Genomic DNA, 26,771 nt, shown 5'->3' with positions numbered 1-26,771 from the left:
GTCTTACTGATTCTGATTTTTTTTTTGCATACTCATTAACAGAGAACAACAGTTTCTGAGAGACATTGGAGTGTGGGAGGGATTGCTGAATTAAACAAGCCTAGGTACTTTAAAAATGCCTTAACTTTAAAGTCAGAAAATGTATTGCTTTGGGGAAGAAGCTATGGTTTTGTTTCCACAGGAAACAAAAGGCTGTGGATGTGTTCAAGTTTAAAGAAGACCAGGTTTGCATATGAGTGAAGGCTGAAACCCTGGATATAGACATAAAATAATAAACCTAGAAAAACTGAAAGACTTATGATATATATTTTACCTGCTCAAACATAAAACAACAACAAAAATCATCCTTGGCTGGCTGTGTACAACTCACAGTTCATTTTGTGTTAACGCAGATATTTATGTTACCTTTGGAAGTTTATATGTTCTCAAAGCATGGGGACCAGACACCAATGATAACAGGTGGCCCAAGTGATTTAGCATTTCAGAGTGCCTCTGTTGTAGTTTCCTCTGAATTCTCCATCCACAACAGCTTCAAAGTTGCTGGCTGAGATGATTCAGCCTCACAGGCTATTCTAGCCAGGACTGTAGATAAGCCTTGCACTTTCCCATTGCATAGAGACTGGGCAACAAATCTTATGGCTAGCTCTCCCAGGACTTGATTATTGTCCCCCAAAGATGCCAGCACCCCCATAAAACAGGAAGCAATCTAAAGAACGTAATACCTGCATTCCCAAGAGGTGGGGTGGATGGTTTCTCATCACTTGGTGGATGTTTGTCATTGTTTAGAGGGGTTGTTTGCAAGTTGTTATTAGTCATAATCAGGGAGGAAACTAAACAAAGGAAGTTTATGGTGATATCTTGTTTGTACTCAATAAAGCTTGCCTGAGGATTAGCGGATGGAACTAGCCACTAGTTAACCATAGAGTTCTGGAGGTTTGTACAAACAGTCAGGAAGTAATTTGGCTTGGCAGAGAGAGGAATATAAAACAGGAGGAAACAGAAATTTGGCTTCTTTATTTTCTGCTGAGAAGTTGGCAAGGTAAGAGGTGGCTGTGGCTTTCTCCTTCGTCTCTCACAACTATCAGCATTTACCCCTATATCTGACTCAGGGTTCTTATTATTAAGACAAGTTAGAATTCACACTACAGATGTTAGATTCATGGATCTTTTACAAAAAAGAGGGGGTAGATATTAGGAAATGGCAGCTTATTGAATCTACTTTCTAACTAAAAAAGCAATTACTAGTCTCAAATATTTTTGTATATTTTGTATATTGCTCAAATGTAAGAGTATTTTCTTGCTATACTGTATGTATGTATGTTGTAGTACAAATTTTAACTGGTCTTAATAATAAAAACCCTGAGTCAGATATAGAGGTAAATGCTGAAAGATCAGAGAAGCAGAGGAGCTAGCCCCAGTTCTTACCTCTAATGAACCCTCAAACCAAAGGCCTCAGCCTGAATGCTCTATCCTGTCTCTAGTAAGCCAGACTGAATGCAATGAGCTCCAGTCTCCCTGCCACTTTATATTCTCTCCACCCAGCCATATCACTCCTGCCTTTACTTCCCTAGTGCTGGGATTAAAGGCCTGTGACTCTTAAGTACTGGGATTAAAGGTGTGAGCCACCACCACTTGGCTCTGTTTCTCTTTTAGACAAGATCAACTTTGTGTAGCCTGGGGTGGCCTTGAACTAATAGAGATCCAAATGCCCCTGTCTCCCTGAGTGCTGGGATTAAAGGTGTGTGCCACCATTGCCTGGCTTCTATGGCTACCTTCATGCTCTGATCTTCAGGCGAGCTTTATTTGTTAGATCACAAATAAAAATCACCACAGTATGTTTCTATCATTGTTTAAGGTATTGTACTTATGCAGTTCACTAAAATACAATGTAAAGTTCTAGACCTTGAAGCTACTTAAGATAGCTTAAGTGTAAAAAAAAAAATGAAGGTTATTAGTTAGTCATCTATAAAATCAAACTTATGTCATGGTAGGTATGTTTTCAAAGTCAATCAGAGACATATTTTAAATAGATATATGGTTTTTCAAACCCTTCAAAGACCTACAGAATGTGCTCTTTTAATAACATAGGGCTTTTCATGATAGTCTGTACCTGGCAGCACCAATTTACTCCAAAAGAGGATGATAGGCATTGAAAAACATTCATACAGGGTTTGCTTTCCTTTGTGGCAAAGTTAGCCACTGGAAATTGCCCTTGCCTTGATTGCTGACAGTATACTGTCCTTTACACTGTGTAAAGGTGTGTTACTGTGAGTGGTTTAATAAAGAGCTGAATGGTCATTAACTAGGCAGGGAGAGGGTAGGCAGGACATCTGGGGACAGTGAGGTCTCAGAGAAGAAGCAGGATGAGTAACAGTAACAGAACCATGTAAAAGACCATAGGTTAAAAGATACAAGTTAATTTAAGTTTTAAGAGCTAATGGGACATGCCTGAGCTAAAATCAAGTTTTTATAGTTAATCATAAGTCTTTTTTTAATGAGCTGGCAGTCCAAATAAAATACATTTATACAATAGGAGCTCAGAGGAAAGGATGATGGTGAAATCTGGTGACCATTCTCCTTCTGGCAATTCCATGCACACACTGTATCCTCCATACTGAAAGTCACAGCTCTTCCCTGGGCTACTATTTCTGTATCTTTGTGATTCTGGTGCATTGTAGATACTCACAGAATCTTTGTTGAATGAACAGAATAATAGTAAGCAACTGTCTGTCCCTTCTGAAGACAGCAAAAATTCTTGACCCAGACTGTGCAGCCATGAACAATCCCTTGGGTTTCTAGGTAATCATCTTTAGACCAATGCTGAGGCCAAGGCCACCCTTGCTAGTGCTGAAGTGCTTCATATCTCTTCTTATCCAATTAGTTGTTTTCAGGAATTCTTTCATATCTTTGGAGATACCCACTTATCTGTAATATTCCTGTTGGATGTACTGTAATTTTTTGAGGACCCTTGCTGATCTACCAACTCATTCTCCAGATCACTGGCATCTCTTCCTTCCCTGGCCTTTTATCCCTTCCTGGGCTAAATTCTCTTGTTATATATGCTTTTTTTTTTTCAATTTTCACCTACTCATAATTTTCCTTTGTAGCACTCATAATTGTTACCATTTTTACTGAACCATAGCTGTTTTGCTTAGTGTGGTGGTTAATTTTTACTATCAACCTGACACCATCTAGAAAACCTGGGAAAGGAGTTTCAGGGAAGGATAATCAAGATTAGGTTGCCTTGTGGGGAATTTTATTGATTACACTGGGATGAAAAGATACATCCACCATGGGTGGCCTCTTTCCCTAAGTAGTAAATTACTTAGTGTATGAGTGAAAAATAAAATAAAATAAATAGATATCCGAGAACTAGCATATATGCATTAATTCATTGCTTTCTGCTCTTGACTGTGAATGCTGTGAATGTAATGTGACCAGCTGCTTCAAGTTCCTCCCATGGAGTCCAGAACAGGGGATTGAATCGCCTAGAGCTCAAGTTGTAGACAGTTGCCTGCCTTGGGTTCTGGAAACTCAGCAAGAGCAGTATGCTCAGACATCTCTCTAGACGCCCCCATCTAAGGACTTTAAAAATTCTTTAAAAGATGCCTTTCTTTTGCCACTGACATGTTGTCATTACCACGACCCAATTGACTCTTGTGTCCCCTTTGCCCCTAGAGAGGAAGTTCATTCTCAGCTGCCTACTGGATACCCAGGTAGTAACTGTAGACATGATTACATTTTTTCACATAGCATGAGAAATTGTTATGAAATGTCTGTAAAACCAATAATGAAAAGCCAACAATTAACATTAGCCAACTGTCCTATGAATTTATTGGAAAATAAAGTTTATTTTCTTTAGAAATTCTTTCTTTAGAATATATTTCTGATTTCTTGGTCCATGAAAAAAAAAATCTTGTGAATTGTTTGGACAGGGACAACATAGTTCCACATATATTAAATATGTTTTTATTAGGTTTAAGATAAACATCCAAATTAATATGAAATTATGAAACCAAACTATCCAGAATAAGAGAGTAAAATTAAATATCAACCAAGTGTAGTTATCACATGCTGTGTCTGCCTAGAACTTTGTAAATGTTGCCTTCTTTACTGGTGCTTAGAACCCTCCAATACAATGCTGTGATTGTCACTGTATTATAGGTACAGACACTGGTGATTAGAAGTCAGTCAGTCACAGACTTGATGAATGGCAGTGTTGAGATTGCCTAATTATCTAACTCTAACATTAAGCTCTTAGCCAGTCTCTTCCCTTTCGATTCTAAGTTATCCTTTGTACCATTCTACCACACTGGTGGCCTTATTTATTTATTTATTTATTTATTTATTTATTTATTTATTTATTTACTTATTTATGTTTTGGTTCCAGCTATTCATAAATTGCCTCCACATGTCAGGGTCCTTATTTTGCCACAGCTAATACCTCGCATGAGCCTTTTTATTATTCCTTTTTCTTTGCTTACATACCTTAAAGGTGACTCAGAGCTGCAATCCCCTAACTGCTGTGATTGCATACTTATATTCCTAAACTGTCCCCTACCCACCTGTGAACTCCTACAGCCACCACTCCTTCCAGCCATTGTTTATTCTTTTTTAATTTATTATTTTACATGTTGATACCAGTTTCCTCTCCCTCCCTCCTTCCCTCCCTCCCTTTTACCCTCTCTGCCCCCTCCCATGTACCCTGACCACCCTCCCCTTCCATCCCCCCACTCCAATTCCACTTGTAGGGCAATGCCATCCAGATGGGGTCATGTAGATCTCTCAGGTCATTTGAAGTAGGGACTAGGACTTCTCTCCTTTCTCTAGGTTAAGGCAGGATCCCTCCATGGAGGATGTGTTCGCAAGGTCCTTTTGTGCACCAGGAATACATCCTGGTTCCACTGTCTGAGATCCCATAGAATGTTCAGTCATTCTGACTGAGACCCATATTCAGGGGAGGCCTTAATCAGTCCCATGCTGGGTCCCAGCTATCAGTCTGGGGGCCGTCAGCTCCTCCTTGTTCAGATCAGCTGTCTCTACGTGTTTGTGCAACCTGGTCTTGTCCTCTCTGTCTGCATCTGGATTCTAGTTTGACTCAGTGTTTAGGTATGGGTGATTGCTTCTGTTTCCAAAAGGTATTAGATGGAGGCTTCATGGATAGGTTAGTTGTTGATCTCACTATCTGGGAAGGGCATTTATGGTAGCCTTTCCACGGTTGCTCAAATTGTTAGTTGGCGGCAGTCTTATAGATCTCTAGACCTTTCTTTAGGTTCAGTTTTCTCTTCAAACCAATATTGGCTCCCTCTTTTATGTTCTCTCTCGCTCTCTCTCTCTCCCTCTTCTGTCTTCTATTCCTACCCTGACTCAATCTTCCTAGTCGCACATGTTTTCCTCTCCTCCCCCTCTCTTTCTCCTACTTCTCTCTCCATTCACTGCCCCACCCCCACTTCCCCTGTGCTCTGGGGGACTTGTCCCTTCCCCCTTCTGGAGGGACTTTATAGGAATCTCTTAGGTTCCTCCTTGTATCCTGCTTCCTCTGAAGGTGTGAATTATAGGCTGGTGATCCTTTGCTCTAGGTGTAAAATCCATATATGAGTGAGTACATACTATGTTCCTCTTTTTGTGACTGGGTTACCTCATTCAGGATGGTTTCTTCAAGTGCCATCCACTTACCTGCGAATTTCAAGATTCCATTATTTTTTTCTGCTGAGTAGTATTCCATTGTGTAGATGTGCCACATCTCCTTTATCCATTCTCCAATTGAGGGGCATCTAGGTTGCTGCCAGTTTCTTACTATTACAAATAATGCTGCTATGAACATAGTTGAACAAATATCTTTGTTGCATGGATGTGGATCATTTGGGTATATCCCTAAGAGGGGGATTGCCGGGTCCTGTGGTAAACTAATTCCCATTTTCCTGAGGAACCACCATACTGATCTCCAAAATGGCTGTACAAGTTTGCACTCCCACCAGCAGTGGAGGAGTGTTCCCCTTTCTCCACATCCTCTCCAACAAGAGTTGGCATTGGTGTTTCTAATTTTAGCCATTCTGGCAGGAGTAAGATGGTATCTCAAAGTTGTTTTGATTTGTATTTCCCTGATAGCTAAGGATGTTGAGCACTTCTTAAGTGACTTTCAGCCTTTTTGTTTTTCTCTATTGAGAATTCTTTCTTCAGTTCTGTACCCTATTTTTTAATAGGGTTATTTGGTGTTTTGTTGACTAGTTTCTTGAGTTCTTTGTATATTTTGGAGATCAGCCCTTTGTCAGATATAGGATTGGTGAAAATCTTTTCCCAGTCTGTGGGCTGCTGTTTGGTCTTGTCCACTGTGTCCTTTGCCATACAGAATCTTCTAAGTTTGAAGAGGTCCCATTTATTAATTGTTGCTCTTTGTGTCTGTGCCCCTGGAGTTATGTTCAGGAAGCGGTCTCCTATACCAATTTGTTCAAGGGTACCTCCTACTATCTCTTGTAAGAGGTTCAGTGTGACTGGATTGATGTTGAGGTCTTTGATCCATTTGGACTTGAGTTTTGTGCATGGCGACAGACATGGGTCTATCTGCAATCTTCTACACACCATTATCCAATTGTGCCAGCACCATTTGTTGAAGATGCTGTCCTTGCCCCATTGTATTCTTTTAGCAGTTTTGTTGAAAATCAGGTGTTCATAGTTGTGTGGGTTAATATCAGGATTTTCAATTTGATTCCATTGGTCTACTTGTCTATTTTTGTGCCAATACCAGGCTGTTTCAAAACTATAGCTCTGTAGTAGAGCTTAAAGTCAGGAATGGTGATGCCTTCTGAAGTTCTTTTATTATACAGGGTTGTTTTGGCTAACCTGTTTGGGTCTTTTGTTTTTTCATATAAAATTGATTATTATCCTTTCAAGGTCAGTGAAGAATTGTGGTGGGATTTTAATGGGGATTGCATTGAATCTGTAGATTGCTTTTGAAAAGATTGCCATTTTTACTATGTTTATCCTACCTATCCAAGAGCATGGGAGATCTTTCCATTTTCTGGTATCTTCTTTAATTTCTTTCTTTAGAGCTACAAAGTTCTTATTGTATAGGTCTTTCACTTGTTTGGTAAGCATTACCCCAAGATACTTTATGTTGCTTGTGGCTATTGTAAAGGGTGATGTTTCTCTGATTTCTTTCTCTGTTTCTTTGTCGTCTGAAAAAAGTAGGGCTACTGATTTTGTTGAGTTTATCTTGTATCCTGCTAGTTTGCTGACAGTGTTTATCAGCTATAGGAGTTCCCTGTTAGAGTTTATTGGATCACTTATGTAAACTATCATATCATCTGCAAATAGAGACAGTTTGACTTCTTCCTTTCCAATTTGGATCCAATTGATCTCCTTTTGTTGTCTTATAGCTTTAGCTAGAACTTCAAGTACGATATCGAAGAGATATGGGGAGAGAGGGCAGCCTTGTCTTGTTCCTGATTTTAGAGGAATCGCCTTAAGTTTCTCTCCATTCAGTTTGATGTTTGCAGTTGGTTTGCTGTATATTGCTCTTATTATGTTTAGGTATGTTCCTGTTATCCCTGACCTCTCCAAGACCTTTATCATGAAAGGGTGTTGAATTTTGTCGAAGGCTTTTTCAGCATCTAGGGAGATGATCATATGGTTTTTCTTTTTCAGTTTGTTTATATGGTGGATCACGTTGATAGATTTTCGTATGCTAAACCATCTCTGCAATCCAGGGATTAAGCCTATTTGGCCATGGTGAATGATTTCTCTGATGTATTCTTGAATTCGGTTTGCCAATATTTTATTGAGTATTTTTGCATCAGTGTTCATCAGGGATATTGGTCTGTAGTTTTCTTTCTTAGTAGTGTCTTTGTGAGGCTTGGGTACCAAGGTTATTGTGGCCTCATAGAAAGAGTTTGGCAATGAACCTTCTCTTTCTATCTTGTGGAAGAGTTTGAGGAGTAGTGGTATTAGTTCTTCCTTGAATGTCTGGTAGAATTCTGCACTGAATCCATCTGGCCCTGGACTTTTTTTGGTTGGAAGGCTTTAGATGACTGCTTCTATTTCATTGTGGGTTATAGGTCTATTTAAGTTGTTTGTCTGTTCTTGATTTAATTTTGGTAAGTGATAGTTATCCAGAAATTTGTCCATTTCCTTTGAATTTTCAATTTTTGTGGAATACAGATTTTCAAAGTATGACCTGAAAATTGTCTGGATTTCCTCTGTGTCTTTTGTTATGTTCCCCTTTTCGTTTCTGATTTTGTTAATTTGCATGTTCTCTCTCTGCTTTTTCATTATTTTGGATAAAGGTTTGTCTATCTTGTTGATTTTCTCAAAAAATCAACTCTTTGTTGCATTGATATTTTTTTTTTTGTATTGTTTTCTTGGTTTCTATTTTGTTGATTTCAGCCCTCAAGTTGATTATTTCCTGGCATCTACTCCTCTGGGGTGAGTTTGCTTCTTTTTGTTCTAAGTATTTCAGTTGTGCTGTTAATTCTCTTATGTGACTATCCTCTGTTTTCTTCATATGGGCACTTGATGCAATGAATTTTCCTTGTAACACTGCTTTCAAGGCATCCCATAAGTTCGGGTATGTTGTGTCCTCATTCTCGTTGAATATTAGAAAGTCCTTAATTTCTTTCTTTATTTCTTCTTTGACCCAGGTGTGGTGCAACTGCACATTGTTCAGTTTCCATGACTTTGCAGGTTTTCTGCGATTTGTGTTGTTGTTGAATTCCAATTTTAAACCATTGTGGTCTGATAAGATACAGGAGACTATTTCAATTCTCTTTTATCTATTGAGGTTTCTTATGCCACCTAGTATGTGGTCGATTTTAGAGAAGGTTCCATGTGAAGCAGAGAAGAAGATATATTCTTTTGTATTTGGATGGAATGTTCTATAGATGTCTGTTAAACCCAGTTGAGACATAGCTTCTGTTAGTTCTTTTGTTTCTTTGTTGAGTTTCTGACTGGTGGTCCTGTCTAGTGTTAAGAGTAGTGTGTTGAAGTCTCCCACTATAAGTATGTGAGGTTTTATGTGAGCTTTGAGTTTTAGTAGCATTTCTTTTATATATGTGGGTGCCTTTGTATTTGGGACATAGATGTTCAGAACTGAGAGTTTGTGTTGATGGATGTCTCCTGTGATGAATATGAAATGACAGTCTTCATCTCTTTTGATTAATTTTGGTTTGAAGTCTAACTTGTTAGATATTAGGATAGCCACACCTGCTTGCTTCTTGGTTCCATTTGATTGGAAGATCTTTTCCCAATCCTTTACTCTGAGGTAATGTCTACTTTGAAGCTTAGATGTATTTCTTGTATGCAGCAGAAGGATGGATTCTGTCTTCGTATCCATTCTGTTAGCCTGCGTCTTTTTATAGGTGAGTTAAGACCATTAATGTTGAGGGTGAGTAAGGTCCATTGATTGTTGATATTTGTTTGTTTTAGATTTGTTGTTGGCAGTGGTATTGTGAATATATTTGTCCTGCTTTACCCTTGGTTTCTGGTGTAGTTAGAATATCTGTTGCCTATGTCTTTGTGTATGTAGTTAACTTCCTTGGGTTGGAGTTTTCCTTCCAATACTTTCTGTAGGGCTGGATTTGTAGATACGTATTGGGAAAATCTAGTTTTTGTCATTAAATATCTTGTTTTCTCCACCTATAGTGATTGAGAGTTTTTCTGGGTATAGTCTGGGCTGGCATCCGTGGTCTCTTAGTACTTGTAGAACAACTATCCAGGACCTTCTGGCCTTAAGGGTTTCCATGGAGAAGTCAGGTATAATTTTGATAGGTCTGCTTTTATATGCTACCTGTCCTTTTTCCTTCGCTGCTCTTAAAAATATGGAACACTTCATGAATTTGTATGTCATCCTTGCATAGTGGCCATGCTAATTGTCTCTGTATCGTTCCAATTTTAGTATATGTGCTGCTAAAGTGAGAACACCCTTATTTATTCTATCTGTAGTCACCTCTACCAGTTAGACCTGCCCAGGCTCTTGTATGTGCTTCATCAATGCTATTAGCCACATAGCTCCAGAGACCACACCCAACCTGCTGGTATGCTAACTATGACCTGGTAGTTTGGCTGAGCAGCTCTTAGGCAGTAACAGAATGAAGAAACTGCACCAGTTTCTGCTGTCAATCACACCTCTAACTAAGTGTCTCAGGGGTTGCAGAAGATTCCCTTCACAGCTTTTGCAGCTTGGACTTAAGTCTTGTTCAGATAATTAACACTTTCATTATGGCAGAATTCTGCCACAACAGCTCCTCATAAGACAGAATTCTGTATCTGCTGTGCAGGGAAAATTCCTTTCACCCCGAGGGCTGCCCATGTTTAAATAATGCAGAATTAATTTTTATGAGTACTCATATTACATTCTCCTACTCTTCAGGCAGGGGACAGATAAACATATCTCTCATATGCTACCCACCCTCTTAGCTATTATTTCACAGTAATTCTCTATGATTGGGGAATCTACAAAGCATATTGGCTACTTCCCCCTTATCATCCCATGGGTAGCCCCTCTTCGGAAGGCAGAAACAGTTTCTGACACCATCACTTGGCCCCTAGTCTCAAGCACTGATTCCTTCATCAGACATCTATTAAGTGTGTCTTGTACCAGGCACTTGTAGGTGCTGGGAGTGTGAAGAGGAATCCAGCATGGCTGTTCAGCAGAGAGAAAATGCATGGAGGAAGATGCCTGTTAGAAAATAATACAGCAGTGTGCTAAAGAGCCAATAGCAGTTACATAAAAGGCCCAGAGCATAAAGGAGGGAAATCTGTGTCAAGGGAAAGACTTCACTGAAATGACTTGGAGAGTTGTCTTAGTTACTGTTCTATTGCTCTGAAAAGGCACCAGGGACAAGTCAACTTATAAAGGGAGACATTTAATTAGGGGTTTGCTTACAGTTTCAGAGGGTCAGTCTATCTTCACCATGGCATGGTGGCAGGTAGGTAGGCTTGGTAGAGGAGAAGTTCCTGAGAGCTTTACACCCTGATCCACAGGCAGCAGGCAAAGAGAGAGATCCTGGGCCTGGTGTGAGCATTTAAAACCTTAGAGCCCACCCACAGCAAAACATACCTCCTTCAATAAGGCCACGCCTACTCCATCAAGGCCATAACTCCTAACCCTTCCCAAACAGTTCATTAACTGGACACTGAGCATGCAAAAATATGGACCTATTGGGGATTGGGGTGCATTCTCATTCAAACCATCATGAGAGTGAACATTATAAAATGAGTCAAGGTTGTACAACTAAACAGAGTGCTAGGCAGGAATCTTGGGAAATACACACTAAAGATAACAGAGCTGGGAGTCAGTGACACCTCAGGAGCATGAGAGGCAGAATTAGAGGGACATGGCTGAGACTTGAACATGCAAGAGCACAAAAATGCTGGAGCCTTGGTCATGATTCTTATGCACAGTAGGGTTACCATGGAATCATCAACAGGGTGACACCACAGCTGCCTATCAGTAGCATCCCACCAGGAGCATGGATCAGAGCCACAGATGAGTAGCAGACAATGAATTCCTAACCAACATCAGCCCCCTCACCTTCCCTCTTTCAATAAGAACTTCCTGCTTCCTGTATGTGTATTCTCCTCCACACGGATAACCACACCAGTACCTGCAAGTGGGTTCTTAACTTGTCTGGGGCAAGCAGGTGCCATCTTTCTTCTCAATGATGGGCTTCAATTTGGGTGATAGAAATTTGCTAATGAAACCTGAAGAGAAAATTTCTAAGAGAGATTACTGGGAAAGATTTGCTACTTCCTAAAACATACAAAGAAGATGTCTCTTATTCCCCGGGTTTGGCTCTATTTGAACACGATGCACCCGCCATCGCGGAGCCAGGCATGGCAGTGGGTACACTTGGAAAGATCCTGAGTTTGAGGCTGGCCTGGGCTACAGTAAGTCTGTTCAATAGCAAGAAGCCCACAAAACCAGAAACAAATGAAAAATGCTAAGCAGTCACACTGTCTTAGATTAGCCAGTTTGCCTGGGGTTTACTCCCTTCTGAGAACACAACCTTTATTGATAAGAGGAGGAAAAAGTAGTTGGGAAATGTTTAAGTTATTTCAGGAATAACTAATACTGAGCTGCATGATAAGGGAAGTCATAGCGCTTAAGAAATGCTGAGTTAGTACAAAGAACAGATTTGGAGACTGGAAAGGAGAAAAGAAAGCTTGACCTGACTCATGGTTGCTGACCCTAATTCACTCTGGTTTTTGCATAGCGGGGCACATGCCTTGCAGTCTCGCCTAGGACCCAGAAGGGGCCTAGGAATTACTTGCTCTGGCTTTTGGATCCTGAAGCTGGGATCCACTGCTAATGCTGCTACTCTAACAATACCTTCCCGCGAAGCCTGCTGCCATGGCCTCGCCTAGTGCCTCACACAGGTGTGTGCAGGCACCACTGAATCAGTGTGCGCCTCATTCACGTTGATCCCGAGGCAGGACAAGCACTGTAGCGCCCACTTGGCAGTCATACAGTACACTTGCAGCATAGAAGAGCACTGATGCCTGTATTAGCCGGTGCTCACACTGGCCAAATGTGGGATGATAACTAATGGAGATATCACCCTCACTTTCCATCCCCAGATGAAGCGAGACTCCCTTTGCCACTGAACAATCGGGATATCCTCATACTTGGTGATAGTTTCCTATGATTCTGTCTATTCCAGGTTCCTGGGATTTCCCGATTGTGAACGCAAGTCACTGCTCAAAGGTAGCTGTGTTCCTAGCTCAGATTCTGGAAATTAAGTGAAAATGTGGTTTGGGTGGATGGTCCAGGTTCATCAGAGCTCAGCCTCTGGGTCAGTGCCAGACAGAGGGACCCTAGTCCAACACTTTAAAGACTTTGTTAGTGGATTATTTAGTTTGACTCTTAGCAGCCTTACATTGTATGTGCTTACCTTTGCATCTTAGACAGAGGACAGTGATACGAAGGCATGGGCAATGGAAACTGCTGTTGTGCAGTATTCTATATCAACATTTAGCAAGTCAGTAGTTGATCCAAATTAGCCCTTTACAGCAATGCCGTGGACAGAGTTCAAGGTTTAGAAATGCAACACCAGCAACTTTCGAACAGACCTTGGTAACGGGTCATTTAGCCACCAGGCAGAATTTAATTCCAGTAGGACTATTTAATGGAAATATTAATTATTCAATACTTCCTTTCTTTTATAATTTACCTCCAATGAACAGTGGGATTTAAGAATAATATCTTAGCAAACTGGCCCCATTTGGATGAGCTTGCAAACTGACACCTGAGGTGTGATAACCATTAATGTCATTGGCCACACATTTCCTGTTTTTTCTTGTGCACACATGCATTCCTCTGACCTTTTGAAATTTAGAGTTATCATATGACACGATAAGAAATAACACTGGCTATTTCTAGGTGGGGGAGTTGAGAAGTAAGACTGTCCATCTCCTTGTTCTGTAATAGAAATTAGTGATGCTTCATGTGATGGCTGGGACAAAGATAATCCCTATTCAAAGCATAATGGACACGTTTTGCAAGCGAGCAGTAAGACCCTGATGGTGTGAGCCATTGGGATATAGGGGTGGGTTGCTACAGTAGCATAACCTGGCCTATCCTGCCTCACAGCCAGGGAGGCTCTTTGAAGTTACAGGATCGCTAATGCTAACTCCCCAGTTATGTGAGCAGCCTGCTGGAGCTGTGCTAAGATTATCCACATAGTGGCTGCTAAATTCTCAGAGTAACTATGTAGTCACACTATTGTCTCAATTTAAAATTAACTGAAAAAAAGATCAGGGTTACTTGTCACCATGTCAAAGGGAGCAAAGGTGGTCTGTGAGTACAAATATGCTAACTAAAAGTCCATCCATTGCAGTGTGCCCTCTAGCCCCCAGCTTCTTTTTTTCCCAATTACCCTAAAATCCAGTCTGAGACCCTTGCTGATTCACAATTCTCCCTCACTGTCTTTGAAGGCTATTGCTTCCACATTGAATGAAAGCCATCCCCTTTGTGAACTCTGGCATCATTCAGTATTCACTCTGTGGTTTGGGACCAAAATCTGCTCAAGGGCAGACCCTGCAGATGTACCCTCTGCTCTACACCTACGATCAGAATAATCCATGTGGGGTTTTCCTTTGGACTTAAGGGACCACAGAGATCAGCAAGCACCCACACTCATTTTCTGCCTCTTTTTTCTTCATTTCTATTTCACAGACTTAGTCGGGGATGTTACAGTGATATACAGCTCAACTGTTCAGAAGATTCCCCAACGATTTGTGTCTATCTAGAACTGTGATTGTGAGTTTACCTGCAAATAGAATTCATGCAGCTATCATCGAATTAAGATACGGCCCTGTTGGAGTCCGTTGGGACTTGAACACAGTGTGACTTGTACCACTGTGGGAAGAGAAAAACTTGTATACAGCATCTGAGAGATACAGCCAAGCACAGGTACAGGTTGGAATGATGTGCCTAAGAGCAGCCATTGCTGGCAACCATTATAAAAGATGTGAAGAGGCAATGAAGAACCCTCCCCTACAGCTGCCAGAGTAAGTTTGGCCCCGCAGCCATCTTGATTCTGGACTGGAATCCCAGCTCTAGGATTGTGCGCTGTATGCTTCTGCTTCGTTCTGCTACACTGTTTGTAGTAATTTGCTATGGCAACCCTGGGAAACTCTGACAGCCTTCAAAGCACAAGCTATAGAAACAAGAAACATCCTTCCACGTGTGCTTGCTGGGAGAGACTGGTTCTCATCTTCACACCCTTTAGAGAATAATGCTCTCTTAGGTGTCACAGCCATCCTCTCCCAAACAGCTGTGACTGTTCTAACAGACTGTTAAACTTGGGCTTGTTGACATTCCCTCATAGAGAGGGTAGGGAGGGTCATTAGTCTCGACCTCAGCTACTGCCTTTTGTGCATCCCTGCCTTGGACATGTAATTCTACCACAGCTGCATGTGTTCTGGGGAGGTCCTGGAGTCTCTAGAGAATGGAAACCTAATGCACATAGGGATGTCATCTATGTAGCTATAGGTGAGTCCCCATTTATGATGGAGTGAGATACTTTGGTGTATCGCCACCCCAGGGTCACCCACAAGCCATAAGCCCAATAAACTTATCAGCCCTGCAAGTTGGACCTTTCTTGGTGCAATCATTGTCTTATTTTGTTACTGGTACCATCTAGTCCATATTTGTTCATATCTCCCAGGAAAACTTCAAGCAGTAATACTTTGCCCACAATACAATCCAAAAGGTCACATCTAAACAATCAGAACACCACCAGCTTATCAGTTTTATTGTTCTAGACCACACAGGGAATGGTTTTCTGTGGCTCCCAAGTCATCCTACAGTGAGGCTTGCCTACAGACAGACCCAAGTCTATCCATTGCTCATGTCACTTGATGTTACTCTGAAGCAAGCGAGGTTCATTTCTGCAGTCTTGCCTCCTTCATGCATATCTAATAACCTGCATGCCTTTGTCTGTCACACAGTAGGGAGTATTAGTATTTAGGCATCTGTACTGGTCTGCCCTTGGGGTTCTTAGCTGCAGCCACTAAGAGCACACCTGTGCACATTCATCACATTCTCTTTTAAAGGGGCCCTGCCCACTTTCCATCTCTCTCTCTTTCTCTGCCCCCCCCCTCTCTCTCTCTCTCTCTCTCTCTCTCTCTCTCTCTCTCTCCTTTCTCTGCCCGTCTCTCTGTCTCACCTCTCTTGTCTGTTGCTCCTGCCTCCCAGAGGCTGGTATCACCCCTCCCTGCTTCCCTTTCCCCCTAATAAAAACCACTCCATGTGAGCTCTGTTGCATGCCACCTTTCCCTCTCAAGTGGCTTTTTAAATTACGACAGAGAGCATCTGCCATTCTTTTGTGTTCTGGAGAATCTGAACCCCTTTTTCTGTGTAGGGAATGCCCCGCCCCCATGCCATGGGACATCAGCCTGTCTGAGGTTCCCTTCCAACATGTCTACAGCTAAAGCACAAGCCTGATCAAGGCTCTGCAGTTAAGAGACATGTTGCATGGAAGTGTAACGGAGTAAGGGCTGGGAGAGCTCAGTGTGTGAAGACACAGTGAGGGGCTGTGTTGAGTTTACTATGGTGAGCTTATGGCTACCTCCAAATTCCAGAGCTGCAGAGGGGAGGTACTAAGGACAGAAATCAAGTCTAGTGTTGAATGACTGCCATGTAGGGGCAGAGTCTCAGATGGTTGCTGTAATCGGAGGTTTTTCTGTCTGGCCTGGCCTGCAGCCGTTTCTAAATAATCACTCAGAGACTTAATATTAATCATAAATGCTTGATCAATGCTTCAGGCTTATTACTAGCAAGCTCTTACAGTTAAATTAACTCATTTCTATTACTCTCTATATTGCCACATAGCCTGTGGCTTACTGCTCAGGCATGTTGCTCCTAGGGCAGCTGCTGGCATCTCCCAACCCCACCTTTCTTCAGCTGTATCTCTGCTTGGATTTCCCTCCTGGCTCTATCCTGCCTTGCCATGGGCTAACCAAGGAGAGCAACTCATATTTACAGTATACAAAAAGACATTTCACAGCTTGTACTGCCGTCTTCCTGAGAAGGACCCTGCAGTAGGGGTTTCCAAAGTATTTTGCTTATGTAGCCTCTAAGTTACCTGATGTTTCCTGTTAGGGATATTTTGTTTTTCTTACATTAATAGAGTTGGTTTTTGATCCTGGCAGCCAAGCACCATGACTCACAAACAAGGATGGAATGAAATAGGGAGCATAAAATTGCTAGCAGGACCTATGAGCCATTTCCCAAATGTCTCTGAACAAGGAGCCTGCTGTCACTGGGAGGGCTAGAAGCACCAGGCAGAAACAAGAACTGGCAGACAGAACCATGGGTCAGACCTGGGCTGCATCCTCCATTCCTGAACATGATTAAGGTCAGCCTCATTGGCACACCAAGTTAGCACATGGTGTGTAGTGTTTTAAAATGAGAAGAGAGTTTCGGAGTAGGACTGGGAATAGACCTAAGGAAGGATTTTTGACCAAACTGATGCTAATCCTACACCAGATAAAATTCCCATGAGGAGAGCCAAAGAACAGCCGCTGCCAATCGGCGTATCAGCTGACAGTCTAAATAGGTTGCTTTGCATGTTTGTTATTTATGCTTTCTGTTAAGCCTTCAAATCCCTAAATTCCTTCTGCCTGTGCCAACCTCACATTTGGATGTGCTAAGCTGTGCAGCAACAGGGGATTCTCTCCTCCGTGAGAATGCTGATTACAAAAAAAATAAGCTCTCAGTTCCTGCTTACTCTAGGAAGTTTCCAGCAACTGGTGCCCTCACCAACAAAGTGTCAAAACATTTCCAAATGAAAGCCCCATGCTCGCACCACCCCACTCCCACAGCAGGAAGGACTTTTCCTGCTTGCACCCAGCACACACTTGAAGAAACTAAAAATAGCCAGATGGCAATTAACAAGAGCTCCAAGGAAGGAAGATGGGGTAGGCCTCGGCAGGGTCAGCTTCCTGGATGGCTTCCAAATGGAGCTCTCAGCCAGCAATGCTCTGGCCAAGAAAGGGTTTTCATTAAAACTGCATGAAGGAGGCAGAACGGGAAAAAAAGAATTAAGATTAGAAAGACTGGAAATTATAGCAGAGACAGAAACAACAGCATCGTTCCCCAAGAGAATAATGGCAACGGTGTTCGGTAACTCCTATTAAGTTCACTTTTATTGCCGTCCACTAAGCATCTCAAACTCACAGAATTATCTTGAACTGGCAAGGAGTCTAGGAAGTAAGTATGGCTGTTATCACCAATCTGCTCTCTTAGATAAGGAGACCAAAGCCAGAGACTGCAGACAATCTGCCCAAGACCTAACAGGACAAACAGGAGTCACTCCTGAGGCAGGTGAATGACAAGCAGTCAAGCTGGAGTTTTGGTAGCTCTTGGGCTCTGAACAGCATGCAGTGCTACCTAACATATTTGGGGGGCTATTGGAGTGTGTTTTCATCTTATTCATATTCCTGGGGTTGCTGTCTCTCTCAGTACTTTGGGCCAACTTTCCCATGGCAATGGCTTGTGGGATCGTGTGTGCATTCTGCAGACAGACTAACTAGGTCTTAATTTGGCCTTTTCATTGCTATTTGCATAAAATCAGAAAACTATTAGCTTTTCGAGGCCATAATTCTCTCATCTCTGAAAGGGCAATATTATTAGCATTTATTTCATTAAAAAAAAAAAAACTGTCAAGAAGGTTAAAGGAAACGGTGTGGAAAGCACTCAGTTTGGAGCTGACCTGCACTAAGTTGCTGTACAAATAAAAACCATTCGTCATTCTAAACCTATGTCCTTTTAGGGATCAGGGTTTAGTGAAAAAGTGCCACACTCCACACACTCAGTGGAGCTATTGTAGAAGGATCTTCAGTTTGACACAAGCAGACAGGCCTAAAACCAGTTTTGAACAGTGATGGGTTTGGAGTCATAGTGACAACTGTTTTATCTGTGACAAAAGGGATTGAGGGCAGCCTGACACATATGTTTTCAGAGGGGAGTATAGCGTGGTCATTTACCTTTCTGCCTTTTTCCCCATTGTAGGAGTGACTCATACTTGGGGCACTGGGTAATGGGACTGAACACAGCCCATTGATGGGCTGACCTGCCCTCACTGATTTAAATGTTAAATGTGCACCCTTGATTTCCTCTAGAAGGGATGTCTCCTTAGTATCATCCTGGGACCAATTGTTTGGGATGCAAATGGGTGGCAGAGTTTAGTTTGGGGGAGAAAGGACTAGGAAGTTTTACTTGGCTATTGGTCTCAACTCCATTCTCCAAATAGCAACACAATACAACTGATACAATGCTTTGTAGCTGACATCTTTGTCTGCTTCCAAATTGGTTTGGAATTCAAAGGGGGAAAGGGATGTAATTAATTATCATCCATGTGATTAATTATCACCTTCATAAACCCCAACAGATGGATGCTTATTTTATTTCACTGGCAGATAAACCTATTTCAGAGCAAGCAGGAAGGAGGGGTATGCATTTTGTGGTCCAATATCTTCATTGTTGTCGATGAGAAGGTGCAGAAACACAATAGCTAAGTCACAGAATTCCTGAGACTTTCACGGCGCAATTATTTGTGAGACGAGGAGTTGAGGCTATCATCTTCAGAAGCTGTAATCAGAATTAAGAGTTGGTACTAAGTCAGCATGGTTAATAGACACCAAAGAATGAGTTAACTCTGACAGCCAAGTGCCCACACAGGGAGAGACTTTCCCAGAGAGAACTTTCCCATCATGTCAGAGAAAGGGCCTCAAATCAACAGCTCAAGGATGATTTCTTTTCTAACTGGTTAAAACAAAACCTGTCGAAAGTCAAATGCAACTGCTCACCTACAATCTTGAATACCAGTTGAGATGATTAAAGAGACATGCTTTTCTCTCCCTCCCACCATCTCTCATCCTTTAGGTTCTTTTCTTTGGTGGCAAAGTTTGCATCATAGCTATTAGCCAGTCATGAATTACAAAGCAAGGTCCCTGAGTACCCCAAGGCCTGTGTCAGAAGAGATCAATTTGGTCCATTGCAGCTGCTTCTGGTATTCCCTTTCAAAAATCAGTTTTTGAAAGTGTCCAACCTGGGTTAAGGCGTAAGTCTACATTGTTCTTATTCTCACTGAACCCATCTGCCAAACCTGATGTCATGCATCAGAATCCCTACTTCTAAAAAGTAGATAGTAGCAGGCAAAAGGTGGGGTAGGTTGGGGGCAGAGCTCAGAACTCAAAACACAACAGAACCGGAAATGCATCGAGTCCTTCTCCTCTTCCCATAAACTCCAATCTTGTCTCCATACTCTAGAAATGGGTATCAGGGCACTGACCACAAAATCCCCTGAGATATATCTAGTTCCAGCTTTAGCACAGGGAGAGTGAACAGCTATTGTGATAGTGTAGAAGTCCTGTTTTCTTCTCTCTCATCCTCTCCATCTTTTTTTTTTTTAACCTTTCCCCCTGATTTCTTCCCTCCCTCCCTATTCTCACTTCAAGGGTGTTGCCATATGGCAGCATCATCCAGTAGGAACCAAAGCTATGAGGAAAGACTCTCCTCTCCATTCAGGGGTATTATCTCTCCAAAGGCTGGGGTCATCCCCTTTGCTGGTGCTCCCCCCCCCCACCTTTCTGCTCAGCCAATATATAGAAAGGGAAGCCAAGCCATGGGCAAATCAACCTCATCCAAGTGGTAGATTATCTATCATGTTATGCATCTTCCTCTGCCTTTGGGTGAAAGGAGAGAGATGACAAGACAGAGCAGGAGAATACTGTAAGTACAGTTGGTTCCCCCAGTTACTTGTCAGGGCTGAGCCCTGTCTTTATTGCCCTTCCCCCAGATCTGTCCTATTGTGGAATATTATTTTAAGGTGCGTTACATTTGTTTATGCTGTGGAACATTTGTTTAGTGATGCAAAGACGTACTCCATTCTTCTGTGTTATATTCATTTAACTCTGTGAAGCTGTCTTACTTTGCCTGTCTAAAACACCTGACTGGTCTAATAAAGAGCTGAATAGCCAATAGTGAGGCAGGAGCAAGGACACACGGGGCTGGCAAGCAGAGAGACTAAAAAGAAGGAGAAATCTGGGAGAAAGAAGAAAAGGAGAAAGATAACAAGGAGAGAAGGACACTAGGGGCCAGCTACCCAGCCATCTAGCCAGCTAGGGAGTAAGAGTGAAAGTAAGATATACAGAAGTCAGAAAAGGAAAAAGCCCAGAGATAAAAGGAAGTGGGATAATTTAAGTTAGGGAAAGCTGGCTAGAAATAAGCCAAGCTAAGGCTGGGCATTTATAAGTAATATAAATGTGTGTGATTTCTTTGGGGGCTGGGAGGTGTGTCCCTGAAACAGCCAAAGAGCTAAGATGAAAGAGTAAAAGCCAAAGAGCCAAAAGTGTGAAAAACAACCAACAACACTGTCCCTCTGTCTGTCTGTCGCCAAGCATTGGTTGGTCATGGAGCTTCAAGATGGCCCTGACTCTGGCAGTTAGTGCTGGCTGTTGGTTGGTATGCTCTACTTCACCCATGTGTACCCTCAGCTCCAGTATGCAAGCCTCGGGTGTGAGGGTGTGAGCACAGGACCCCTAGGTTTCCTGAGGCCCGGGACTCTGGAACCCATAGAGATCATTGCCTCTGTTACATGAACAGTACAGAGTTAAGGGCTAAGAGGCATCTCAAAGACAAGGCTATCTCTATGGCATGGGAAGGGGGATGCAGATGGAGACAGGAGCTTTTGAGGCTGTTATTCCAAAGTCCAATTGTACTCTCCTAGGGAAACAGTGTTGCAAAGCTCAGCGACCATGGATACACAACGGTTACTTCAGGTGAACAGACCCATGCTAGGCAAGCTGTATTTTAGCTATGCTCACACTCACACTCGGCAGAGGGGAAAATATGAGACTGGATGTCACAACAGCTGGTCTCTATGAACAGTATCCCTCCTGCCTATGAGATGAGTTGCTTCTCCCCCTCCCCTCTCTCTCTGAGCATTCTGACAAATTAACAGGGAGCAGAATATTGGACAACAGTTGCACAATGTGCTAGCAATCATTCACCATTCAGATTTATTCAGCAAAGGAAGAAGATGTCAATGCCTGTGGAGCCAATGGAGGGAAAACAACAAGAAAAGAGCCTCATGAAGAGCTATTCATTAAGTGGCAGGAAAGTACATAGCCCATTCTCAACACATAGAACATTTGGTCTCTGGAGTCCCTGGCACTCAAAGCTTAATTTTTTTTTTTAGTGAAGAAAAATTATTCACTTAACATTAAATTAACAATTTTCATGAGTATAATTTGGTGTCATTAGTATATTCATTTTGTGGTACAACCATTACTTCTATCTAATTCCAAGACATTCCCACTATACCAAAGGAACCTCTGGTCCCTCTAGGAAGTCCCTTCTGTCCCGTCCACCCCCTCCCCAACCAGGCCACAGTCCTGGCAACCACTGGTGGACTTTCTGTCCCTTTGATTTACATATTCTAAGTGTTTTGCATAAATACCACTCAGTGCATGACCTTTTGTGACAGGTTCCTCTCCCTTGCTGTGTTTCTGAGGTTCACCCAAGTGAATGCAGACATCTGGTTTCTATCCAGCTTTACGAAGCACATATGTATGGACAATATTTGATTGTGTGACAATACCACATTATAGTTATACACTTATTAGCTGGAAGGCCTTTTAATTGCTTCCACTTTGGGCTATTTTGAACAGTGTTGTTGTGAACATTTGCACATAAGTGGCAATTCTCTCAAAACTAGGTTTCCATTCTGGTCTTGAAAAAGGTTCCTTCAAAGAGTGAGAGGTTAGTTGTCCCATGCCAGTATTACCTTGTCCATAAAGGGGATGTGGCTCTGGAGGCTCGCCTGGTGGTAAGTAGCAATCCTCATGGAATATGCCCTGACTCTAAAAAATAAAATAGTTGGGAAAGGGAAAGGGCAGCAACAACCAAAAAGGCTTTCATAGAAATCTTGAATGAGGTAGACATAGCCTGCAAGCCATGAGGAAACTAAGGTTGAGTCTCCGTAGCCTATCTACATAATTCTAAGCAGAACCCATACTTCTGACCCCTACTATGCACAATAGGTTCATGCCTAGATCTTGATGGGATGGGTGTCCAGGGTTCTTTATTAACATGGAAGCTGAGAGCATAGGTCAGTAACTATAGCAAGAGAAGAAGAGGAGAAAACACATAGGAATGGACTATCTTGCTGGGACTCATCAGCCTCAAAAAGAAAACAGAGCTCAGAGAACAGCCATGAAGATGTGGGGGAGAAGGTAGAGAGGGTAGCATTCTTGATGAGAAGAAAACTGCATCAATCCACAAAACCCAGCAGTATAGGAAATGGTGCCATTGCCAGCACTGTGCCAAGACCTTCACATCATCCAGTGGACCTCAAATATCAAAAGTGAATGGGTTCATGGTCCACAGAGAGGACAACAAGGCACAGACAGATCCAGCAACAGGCCTACATACATCCTGACAATTTAGTAGCTGGGGATTTAAATCAGGTGTCACTGCTGGTGACGGTAGCAGCCAGGGGATCTCACTTGAGCATCAACACAAGGGAATATCACCGTATTCTTCACCATCCAACTTGCCATGTGTCCACAGGTGTGAAACAAATCAACCTAATCACCAGGGAGGGGCAAAGCCTCATTCCTGCTGCAGCAGTACTGCACGGCTGATGCCTCCCCTGTCGGCCGGATGATTCTGACATCATTTCAATGTGTTTGAAAATGCAACACAACCTGCAAGGAAAATAAGCAGGCCCATTTCTTCATCTTAAAAACCACAGAACTTGTCATCACACTGTGCACAAAATCCCAGCTAGGAAAATATTAGGAGAGAAAAATGGCATATATTTTCTGAACGTACACGTGACAAGAAAGGGCAAGGAGGAAATGCATCCCACTCTGAGTTGGGATACCCTGATTTACACTCTTCTGATATATTTGCATTTGGAAATGTCAAGTAAGAGCACTGTGAGCCCAGATAGAGACTGGGCTGTCCGGGTTCTCCAAGTGAAGTGCTCCCTCAGTATACACACGTGCAAACACACACACACGCATTCACACACACATGCATGGACGTTCACAGATGCACTCACACGCGCACATACACACACACAGCCTGGATGCTAGGGAAGGTGACATTAAGGAGAATAGTAAAGGACAATACATACATAAAACCCCGCTCTATGATTGTAACAGCAGCTCTTTCCTCACTCATTTTGTATTCTTTAGCTGTCTAGAGAAAAGTAAAATAACAGGCTATGTGAGTACAAGAATGTATTTTATTTTTTCTGGCGAAAACACAGAAGTGAAAGAAAAAAAAAAAAAACACTAGCTATATTTCTGATAACCCAACGTGGGCCCTTGAAGAACTCTGCAGCACAGCTCCCATATCAGATATGTGTCCTGGATCTTGCTTAGCAGTCTTCACCCTCTGTGACCCCTACACTCTCCAACAATGGTGTGTCCAGTAGGTCTCCCCTTGTAGCCTGTGGTCAGGTCCCTAGTGCCCATGAACTCCTGGGTCATGATAAGTGCCAGCCCTCACATTCCAGACCTATTGCATTTCCATATGCCTCTGCTTTTATGCCCTCTGTACTCCCCTCTCCCCCGACATGTAGGAGATTCCTCCTGTGCCCTCAGCATTCCTGATGTGCATAACTCCCATGATTTCCTCTTCAGTTAGTCCTGGCTATGCCTCTTGACATGGTTGCCATGTTGGGAACACCAGGAAGGGACAACCACTGTAAAATACTATGTCTCAAAGCTGAGAACCATCAGGGGAGGGTTTTCTACCCAGGCTTGTTAGGGGTGCTTGTGGCAGTGAGAACGGGTCCTTTCTTTTCCAAAGGCTCCAGGGGTCTCATAACTGTTAGACATAATGATCTTCATTCAAATGCCATGGCTTCCTGCTGGTATTGACTGAGTTGGTCAAATTTTAACAATCTGTACATTTAGATCTAACTCTTTGAAGGTGTTCAAATCATATTATGTATCTCTAGTCTCCACAATGTAGTGATAATAGCTGGGCAGTGGTGGTGCACACCTCTAATCTTAGCACTTGAGAGGCAGAGGCAGGCAGATCTATATGATTTCGAGGCCAGCCTGGTCTATGGACAGACTCCAAAGCTACAGAAAAACCTTGTCTCGAAAAACAAACCAAACCAAAAACAAAAATAAAATAAACAGTGATAATATTATACAAATAAATCTGAAATGCAAAACCAGCATATTAGGAGAAATGACTAATGAGCTTGGGAAGCTATTTTTGATGAGCAAAACAGCCCTTCAAGGCCATGGTGCTAGCCTTTTGAGGAAGTTATGAAAGAGATTCTGCTTGACAACATGGAAACACATAACTTCTGCCTGCTCTCACCGAAGAAATGCAATCTATAAGGATAAAGTGAGGGATGTCTGGTGGGAACAAGAGTCAGGGTTAAATTTACCATTATGTATCAGTTGCTTTCTTTGTGGCTATGAAAATACCTGACAGAAGGCAACTTGCAAGCAGGAAGGGCTTTCATTTTGGCTCCCAGTATGAGGATGTAATCATTATGAGGGGAAGGAACTTAAGGTGTCTGGCCACATTGCATATACAGTTATGAATTAGAGAGTTATGCTCTTCAGCTGGGCCTCCTCTGTTCTGTCTGGGAATGGGGACACCCACATTTAGGGTATACCCTTCCACCTCAGATATTCCAGAAACTAAAACTCTACCATCTTAAAAAAAATCTAAAACCCCCCTCACAGATATGTTTGGAAGTTTGTCTCTTGGGTGAGTTTGATCCTATTGGGTGAGTTGACAATATTAAGCATCATACTGTGCACCCTGAGCAGTATTTCCCTGATTTGGAAGGCTCCATCCCATTGGATAAACCCTCATCGTACAGGTGCTTCTCCCATGTAGGTCTCTTTTTTATGGAAACAGAATAATTCTTTGGTTAAAAATTAATTTTCATTATGAACCTTTATGCTAACACTTTATCTTTTGCAAATAATGATTTTTAAAATAGCTACAAACCCAACAAATAAAGCCTCTAAAAATTGAGAAAATGAAACTAGGAAAAAAAAAAGACAAAGCAACAATCCAATTATATGACCAAGTAATTATTACTAACATCTTCATGGTATGTATATGAAAAATATATTATTTATAGAAGTCTACATTGTCTTAGTCATTTATCTTCATTTTTGATAATACAAATGGCCCACAAGGGGGTAATTTCTGCCTCAATGTTAATGAATGTATGTTTCCAGCTTTATGGATATACCATAATATGACCAATTCTCCATGATTTGATCCTTATCACAGGGTGACTCTATCAGAATGACAAAGTCCATACTGTTAAGTGTGTCCCTGGTGATTCTTGTGACAAGACACTTCTGAGAAGTCAGTTAATAGAATGTAACAACATTTCTAAGAATTCTACATTATAAGAGATTCCCTTCATAGTATCGTCCTCCACATAAAATCAATACGTTAATCAATACTTCTGATCTCTTGTGAGTTTCTCTTCTGACGTCTTCATTCACTGATGAAACAGAACTTGTCCATAACTTAATCATACAAATTTAGAAATAGTGAAAAGAAAGTCAAAAAAGGAAATAAATTCGCAAATACATTCACCAATATTACTCTGTGAATCTCCTAGGAATTTTACATATTTATTTCTATCCCGGCATTACAGCAAAACAATGTGTTATGCTGTTTTACAGTCTTGTTTTTTTCATTAAACATTTTATTGTTAGCTTTTCCCTTTGCCGCCTCTTTTTTACGTTGTCTCATTCGCCTTTACAAAACACTGCATAGCCCTCATCTGCACTGCCATTTTTCTCTGTTTCTCCCATTTATTTTCAGAGACATGTCATGGGCTCAGATCTTAATATATTTGACTATTTTCCCTCAAATTCTAGACCTAATTACTTGCTGATCAAATTCTATGGGGGGATCAAAATTACTAGGTCTGTAAATTATAATTTCTTGTATTTGCATTTTTCTCCCTCAGAAAGACATCAGACAATATTTACCCAGCTCCTTCTGGCGCCTCTCCATCTCTCTATGGGTTCTCTGGGATTGCCAGCAGCAGCTCTTGTCACCCATCTGTGAGGTCTTTGAGTCCCGGGCATTTCCATTGTTTAGGCTTTCAAAGCCTGTGGCAAATTAATTTGTTCAACAAACAGTCTTTAGAACATGCTCTACAGTTACAGATCTCCATCCTTTGAAGGAAAGTTGAGTTTTTAGTTCAGGCACAAATACTGGTTGCTTAATTTGGTGGATAGGGGATGTGGACAGTTGA

The 26,771-nt window shown here is 41.9% G+C and overlaps 1 non-coding gene across 1 annotated transcript; it reads right to left on the bottom strand.

Moving 5' to 3' along the window:
* Nucleotides 1-9,806: 9,806 nt before the first annotated feature.
* On the bottom strand, nucleotides 9,807-9,915 carry LOC127233579 (U6 spliceosomal RNA). Its single transcript, XR_007835480.1, has one exon. It is a non-coding gene; the product is annotated as a U6 spliceosomal RNA (small nuclear RNA).
* Between the last annotated feature and the right edge of the window lie 16,856 nt (nucleotides 9,916-26,771).

This window comes from Phodopus roborovskii, unplaced genomic scaffold (genome assembly GCF_943737965.1).
Source record: "Phodopus roborovskii unplaced genomic scaffold, PHOROB, whole genome shotgun sequence".
Classification (NCBI taxonomy): Eukaryota; Metazoa; Chordata; class Mammalia; order Rodentia; family Cricetidae; genus Phodopus; species Phodopus roborovskii.
Note: the sequence above shows the minus strand (reverse complement) of the source record. Positions and strands in the feature narration are given on the sequence as shown.